This window comes from Nicotiana tomentosiformis, chromosome 8 (assembly GCF_000390325.3).
Source record: "Nicotiana tomentosiformis chromosome 8, ASM39032v3, whole genome shotgun sequence".
In the NCBI taxonomy this organism is placed as follows: Eukaryota; Viridiplantae; Streptophyta; class Magnoliopsida; order Solanales; family Solanaceae; genus Nicotiana; species Nicotiana tomentosiformis.
Window position 1 is genome coordinate 62,006,214 of NC_090819.1, and position 7,757 is coordinate 62,013,970.

Genomic DNA, 7,757 nt, shown 5'->3' on the forward strand with positions numbered 1-7,757 from the left:
CGCAATTGTCTAAGCCCCATTGTGGGTGCTAAATTGTTTACTCGTAAAATGGTATCGTTAAATTTGTTATGTGGTTTATAGACAAGCGAACCGATTTGATCCAAAAATGATAAATAAACAAGATTGAGAATAAGACTTAGCGGTTAAAATCGAAAGAAATGACAAGCTTGGCTTCGAGGGCAATGCCTCCGAGGATAGAAATAAGAATAATGTAAAAAAGCAAATAAAGTTATCAGATTAAGCTTCAGGATGAAATATAGTATAAGTTTTGCCAAGAATTTCGTGTCTTACAATGGCCATTCAGTCTACTATTTATAGCTACACCTAGGGAAGTAAGGTCCTAGGATCAAGCCCCTCTTAAATGATAATAAAGGGGCCATTGATGAATATGTAACGGCAGGCCATGAATGCAAATATTTTCTGCAACGGCTTCCCATTTAATGCTAGGGAGTATTCTTCATTGATGCTATCCGATGGCAAACATTCGATCTGCTCACGTTGATCATGCTCCCTTCGGGGTCTATCCGATGCCAACTGCAGTTGTTGTTCACGGTACATGTTATTACTTGATTTACTTTCTACTTGTTTTCGGTTTCACGTGTCACACTACTATTCGATCATTTAATATAAATCAATTTTACCATGTACAAGTACTAGTGGGAGATAAATGACAAGGAAAGATAAGTTGTGTGGTAAATGTTTCGACAAAGGGATACTTTTACGCAATCTTTGGCTGATTAAACAAGTTAACCATCATGTTGCCGTATCTTTTATCAATATATTTTGGCAATAAAAAGATTCAAATGATTTGATATCATCTAAATGTAAATTACTCGGATTTGGTGTCAAAATCACAGAAGAGGCCCCTAAATGGATGAATTTGAGAATACGTTTGCTTTAATGTGTGTACCTATATAGAGAGTAAACTTTCTTCACTAAAAGGATTTGTATGCATAAGTTTGAAGAATGTGCTTGCTTGTCAGCAATTGTTATATACCATCCGTCTAGGGTGTCATATAGGCGGGGTGAGTCAATTTTGGGCGGGTCAAAATAAATTGAATCAATAAATAGACACTAAAAAAAATAAGTATTTTGATGAAGATATATAACATCATTCAAGTAAATACAGATTAAGATCGTAGAAACATGAGCTTGTGATATAGCTACGTCTAATTTCAGTCACTACACCAATTGATATGTACCATCAGTGATCCGTCCTTGTTTACATAGTTATCGGGCTGCGCCTCGCTTTCTTTTGATATATATATTGCATTCCTAGAAGCTCAATGACGTTCCTCGTAACCTATTGCATATGTGTTTTGAATTGCTCATTAGTTAGAGTCCCTTGTCGAGACAAATGTTTATAATATTGGGTCATTTGTCACATTTCCTATGCATTCGTTTTTGTCTGTATATGTTGGACCATTATGTGCCCTTGTTGGTGTATATATAATATCTGTTAGGTATCAAGGTTACACGGTCCTACGGATTTTAAATCGTGACACGGTGGGTTTACACTTTTACAATGAAGAATTGCAGTGTCTGTACTTGCTCACTCTACCCATTTATATATATATTCACGCTAGGCATATAAAATGTACGTTGCTGTGGTGTAGTGGTTATCGCGTTAGTCTTACACACTAAAGGTCCCCAGTTCGATCCTGGGCAGCAACATTAATTGTGCATTTTTTTAATGGCTTGCTCACATGATAAGATAAAACTAGTCTTAGCTGTACCTTATATCAATAATAGAAAACAATGAACATCGGGATAAGATGATTGCCATTCTCAGGTATTTCTGTAATTTCACAAAAAATTAGCAACATAATTGGCTAAGAAAGGACAACCAAGTAAATTTTTATGTGTCTGACCAAATTACCCATTTCTCCCCTAGTAGCTTCACCCAATCGTTTGCAATTCCTAACATGCAATTTATTTGAATCTATGTGTGGCAAACTTTTTAAAAATTAATTGAAGTTTTAACTCTATCCAAACGTTTTTGGTGTGTGCATTCTTTAGCAAATTATGACATGTAATTTGTTTGAATTTTTGTGTGCAGAACTAAACTGTAAAATTAGTTGAATTTTTCTAACAAGTTTTTGTAGAATAACTATAACAAAGGTAACCAATTTTAGTAAAGTTTATACGAAGAGTATTTTGGACTTAATCACAGGGGCGGAGCTACCCTTGTCCGAGAGGTGTCAATTGACACCCTTTCGCCTGAAAATTACACTATATATATATATATATAAACACACAATGAGTTGACAACCCTTCAAACAAGACAAACCTTTAGTGTATGGTAAAGGGGTGTCAAACCTTAATGAATGTTGCAAGTTCTATTCCCGATTGCGACATAACCATATTAAATTATATTTAACTTACTTATTGTTATTACTAATTTAATATTGAAGGATCCTATATAGTTTAAATTTATGACTTTATAATTTGACATTTAGTTAGTTACGATATTTATGATCGGTACTAATTAAGAAGGCATTTTTTGATAATTTTTGGTACTTTTGACAAAGGAAAAAAAAATATTATGCAATACAAACATTATATTTCAGATTAGTACAATATATTTATTCCAAAAGCAAAATTATTCTCTTTCAATTGTTTGTGAGTAAAAATAGGATGAACTAGGATTCAATAATAATACGAAAAATTGAATTGATAGACGGGCATAGTTATAAAGAATTACTAAGCCTTTTGGTAAGAATTTTTAAACATGTGGACAAACACAAATGACCACATGTGATTAGGCTCTAAAGAGGATAAACATCATGTTAGGATAATCATGGATTTTATATCAAACGCACGAATTTAAAATTGAGTAATTTGTGAAAGGCTCATTGATTATGTAGCCCATTTTTTCAAGTTTATAGTCAGGTATTGGATAGGCCATCACTATAAAAGAATGATCATACCGCTTATCTAGGAGGATAATTATACTACTTACTTAGGAGGATAAATATAATACTATAACTATACAGATTATATACATTGTATAGTTATAAAGTTATATTTCTATACTCCCTCCATTTCAAAAAGATTGTCTTGGTTTGACTTGGTATAACCTTTAATAAAAAAGGGAAGACTTTTGAAAAATATGATCTTATATAAGTCATAACATTTGTGTGACTGTAAAACTTTTGAAACTTGTAGTCTAAAGCCTGTTATAGCATTTGTATGGCTATAAATGCTTCCTATTAAGAAAATATTGAAAGGTACCAATTTTTTTGAAATTGAGCAATAGGTGTCAATCTTTTTGAAACACACAAAGTACATTATATGGTTATATAAAAATATAGTTTTTTCATAGTTTTTGAGTTAATTAAAACTAACATTTCTTTCCTTCATAATAAAAGAAAAATTTATGTAACTTCAGCTTTTATATATATATATATATATATATATATATATATATATATATATATGCTTTTGAGGCACTACATGGTGTCTTACCAGTAGCAGTAGTTTTCATGGACTTCCCTATGATCGAAAATACGTTTTACTTTAGCTAAATTAATTTGGCAAAAGTAATTATGGCTTTGAAAAATGTATTAATTAACATATTCCCAAATCTATCCTTGATCCAATAAATGATCTACAAAATATGATAATATTCAAAGAGTAATTTAGAAGATATAAAGAATAATGCTATTAAATGATTCTCTTAATAGGTATGTCAAAAACTTAGAAGCACTTATTTTGAACGAGAGATAGTATCACCTAAGAAATTATCCATATCTATTTTAAAAACTTGATATTGTAAGTAAAATTTTATATTACAAATATAAATAAATTAAGAAGAAAATTTACACATACTAATTCGTATAACCTAAACATAGTTTTATTGGGCCCATGTACAACATGGGCTATCCCTTGCTAGTTTGTATATAGCAGAGAATGAAACATAATTTTCACAAAAAGTCTTTCTCTATTTTTTTTAATTATTACTAAAACAATTAAATTATATAAAATTAATTAGTTTTAATTCTATGATCATTAAAATTTGAATTACTGTCAAATATCATACACAAAATTAATAAATAAAATTTTAGTAATTTTGAAGCTCTAAATATTAGAAACACTAACATGAAAATATTATTATGTTACATAATTCAAATAAGGACATGAGTTGAGTTGTTTAAGGTAAAATCTTAATTGATTTAAAAAATTTAATATTAGAATTTCCTCCATAATACAAATAAATAGATATTTAATAATCAAAAGTTAGCTGATATAAAAGTTTTAAATATTCTAAAATAATTATATTATCATTTTATCAAATAATTAAGTTAAAAGTATTTTACCTTGTTTTTCAATAAGTTTATGTTTTAAATTTTTTTCATATATTTCTCCCGCATAATCTCAAAACTTGGGTTTTGAGTTTAGAAAAATCGAAGGAGTACCAACTGATGTTATACAAGATATTTAAGATAGAACTTATATAATCCAAAGAAGGATTTAAGGGACAGAGTGGGAGTATCCTCCGTGGAGGACAAGATGCGGGAGTCTAGGCTGAGATGGTTCGAACATGTTAAGAGAAGAAGCATTGATGCTCCTGTCAGGAGGTGTGAGAGGTTGGCCATGGAGAGTTTGAGAAGAGGTCGAGGTAGGCCTAAGAAGTACTGGGGATAAGTGATTAGACAGGACATGGCGCTGCTTCAGCTCACTGAGGACATGACCCTTGATAGGAGGGTGTGGAGGTCGAGGATTAATGTAGAAGGTTAGTGGGTAGTTTTTAGTTGTTCACCGATTGTCTTAGTAGCATGCATGTCCATTCATATTCTTAGATTTTTATTACGTTATGTGGTTTTGTTCGCCTCAGGTATTGTATTCCCTATTGCTATTATTTGGTACTACTTATCTGTTATCTCTCCCTTTTTCTTTTCTCTTCCTTCTTTCTTCCTTCCTTGCTTTCCTCTTCTTCTTCTTGCCCTTCCTGAGCCAAGGGTCTATTGAAAATAACCTCTCTACCTGCATTAGGTAGGAGTAAGGTCTGTGTACAGATTACCCTCTCCATACCCCACATGTTAGGATCATACTGGGTTTGTTGTTGTTGTTGTTGTTGATTTAATGTACAAAATTTAGTTGATTTTAAACTTTTAATCTCTAAGCACAAAGTTTTTAAAAATTACATAATAAAAATCATTAAAATATGTTTCAGTTATAAAATAAAAGTTAATATCAAACACATAAGTTTTTTAAAATAATAAATATAAACATAAAGCTTAGATTGTTAAATAAAACTGAAAAACACAATATAAAGGCCAGAGAATTTAAAGTAAAATAAAGTGAAAATAAGAGAGGTATTCAAAACAAGATGAAAAAATATTCATTAAAAGATCAGAATGAGTAATAGACAATACATTTATAACAAGTAACAGATGAAAATACTTTTATTTTTAATACACTCAATGTCAATTACTATTATTTATTACGTACACATTTCACACAAAAGTCTTTACATAAAACTTTTGATCAACTTATTCATAGTTATCGTGGATTCATGGTAACGATAGTCCAAAAAATAAAGGAAGAAAAATTATATAGAACCTTGTCACGACCCGATATTTTCACCATCGGGATCGTGATGGCACCTAACATTTCACTTGCTAGGCAAGCCAACGTTAGAACAATTTATCCTTTTTAACAATTTAAATTTAATTAATGAAGAAGAACTGATTTAACTGTAATAATCCAAATATAAATGCGGAAGCTAAAACCGTAAAAATATCTGCTACAACTCCCTGAACCCAGTGTTATAAGTGCACGAGCTTCTAGAATAATATATACAAGGGTGTGAAATAATTACAAAGCTATCTAAATGAAAATACACAGCTAAATAAAATAAAGACGGGGACTTCAGGAGCTGCGGGGGTTGAGCAGCTGTACCTCAAGTCTCTGCAGGCTGTCCAATATGAGCTCTCTAGTAGCTGCCGCTGGGACCGTCTCCAAAATCTGCATAGTGTGTAGAGTGTAGTATCCGTACAACCGACCCCATATACTGGTAAGTGCCGAACCTAACCTCGACGAAGTAGTGACGAGACTAAGGCGGTCACCTACATTACAACCTAAATGTAGTATATAATAATGACAGAAAAATAGTAATACTAAACAGAATTAAATAACCAACCGAAAACAATAACCACAGCCTCAAGAATAAACCTGTGTCGTCCAAAATTACCAATCTTTAATAACTTAGATATAAATACCAAAACAAAACCAACACAACTCAAGAAATGAAAACATATAAGTTGTTGTCCCACCAGACAACACAAATTCCTCTCTTATTTCATCGTAATGATATCAACAACAGTAAATGATATATATATATATATATATATGTTGCAGCGCGCAACCCGATCCCACCATATGTCAATATCAGTATCATAATTCACTCTTATTTCACCATGTCAATCTACCCTTATTCCACATATTGCGGCATGCAACCTGATCCCACCGTATAGTACAAATTCACCCTTATTCCACCTCAACATAACGCCCTTATTTCACCTATTGCGGCGTGTAACCCAATCCCACCATATCAATATCAAGTACTCAATAAGCACAGTAAAACTCACGATTCAATTATAGGAAAAATATTTACAATTCCAAGACACCAACTGAACAAATGGGAACCTTGTACAATATGATAATCTGAATAAGTAATACTACACAGCGAGACCAATTCAGAATTTACAATTACATGTACAGATAAACCAACTTGAGAAAATAATAGGAGATTATGAAACTATGGAAAGAACTAATATCATGAACATGAGGAACAATGACTACAAATAGCAATTAGGCATGGAAACACATTTAGAGCATATAACAACTAAGACAGGGAAAGAGATAATATAAGAAGGACGGGGAAATAGGGAAAAACAGATAATTCGGCGGCGCATAAGCACATGTCACCTCATATATACGCCGCTCACATAAAATTCACATAGCAAATAGTCTGAGGGTTCCTAATTCCCTTAAGTCAAGGTTAGATACAACACTTACCTCGCTCCAAAGGCCACTCAATGCTCAATCATAGCTTTTTTTCAAAAATCCACCTCCAAACCACTCGTATCTATCCACAAACATCTCAATAATATCAATTATTGCTAAAGAAATCAATTACAATGCATAAATTTAGATTTCCCAAACTTTCTCCCCAAAAGTCAAAAATTGACCCCGGGCCCGCTTGGTCAAAACCCGAGGTTCGGACCAAAATTCATTTACTTATTCACCCCCGAGCCCGATTATGTAATTTATTTCGAAGTTCGAATTTCAAATATACAAAAATCCCTGATTCTACCCAAACCCTAATTTCTACCATGAAAATCCTAGATTTTAGGTTGAAAACTCATGAAATGTAATGGGTAATTGAAAGAAATTAGGTTAGAATCACTTACCAACAAATTGGGAAAGAAAAACTTTTAGGAAAATCGCCTCTAGGTCTTCTAGTTTTGAAATTTTAAAGGAATGGAAAAAATCCCGTTTTGGTTCTGTTTTGAATAACTGGGCGTCAGGTATTCATCCCATTCGCGTGAATCCTGACGCGTTCACGAAGAGCAGTGCATGTTAGTCTTATGTGATAGCGAGAGGCTACATGCGTTCGCGAAGGTTTAGCCCCCCTGACCTCCGCGTTCGCGAGACAAGACCCGCGTTCGCGTAGTGTAACCTCAAGTCTCTTGCCGAGCCTAGCTAACGCTACGCGTTCGCGTGTGACGGGTCGCGTTCGCATAGAGCAA

General features: G+C 32.8%; 1 non-coding gene across 1 annotated transcript; it reads left to right on the top strand.

Annotated features, from left to right (window-relative positions):
• The first annotated feature begins 1,601 nt into the window (after nt 1-1,601).
• Nucleotides 1,602-1,674, top strand: TRNAV-UAC (transfer RNA valine (anticodon UAC)). Its single transcript has one exon. It is a non-coding gene; the product is annotated as a tRNA-Val (tRNA).
• The last annotated feature ends 6,083 nt before the right edge of the window (nt 1,675-7,757 follow it).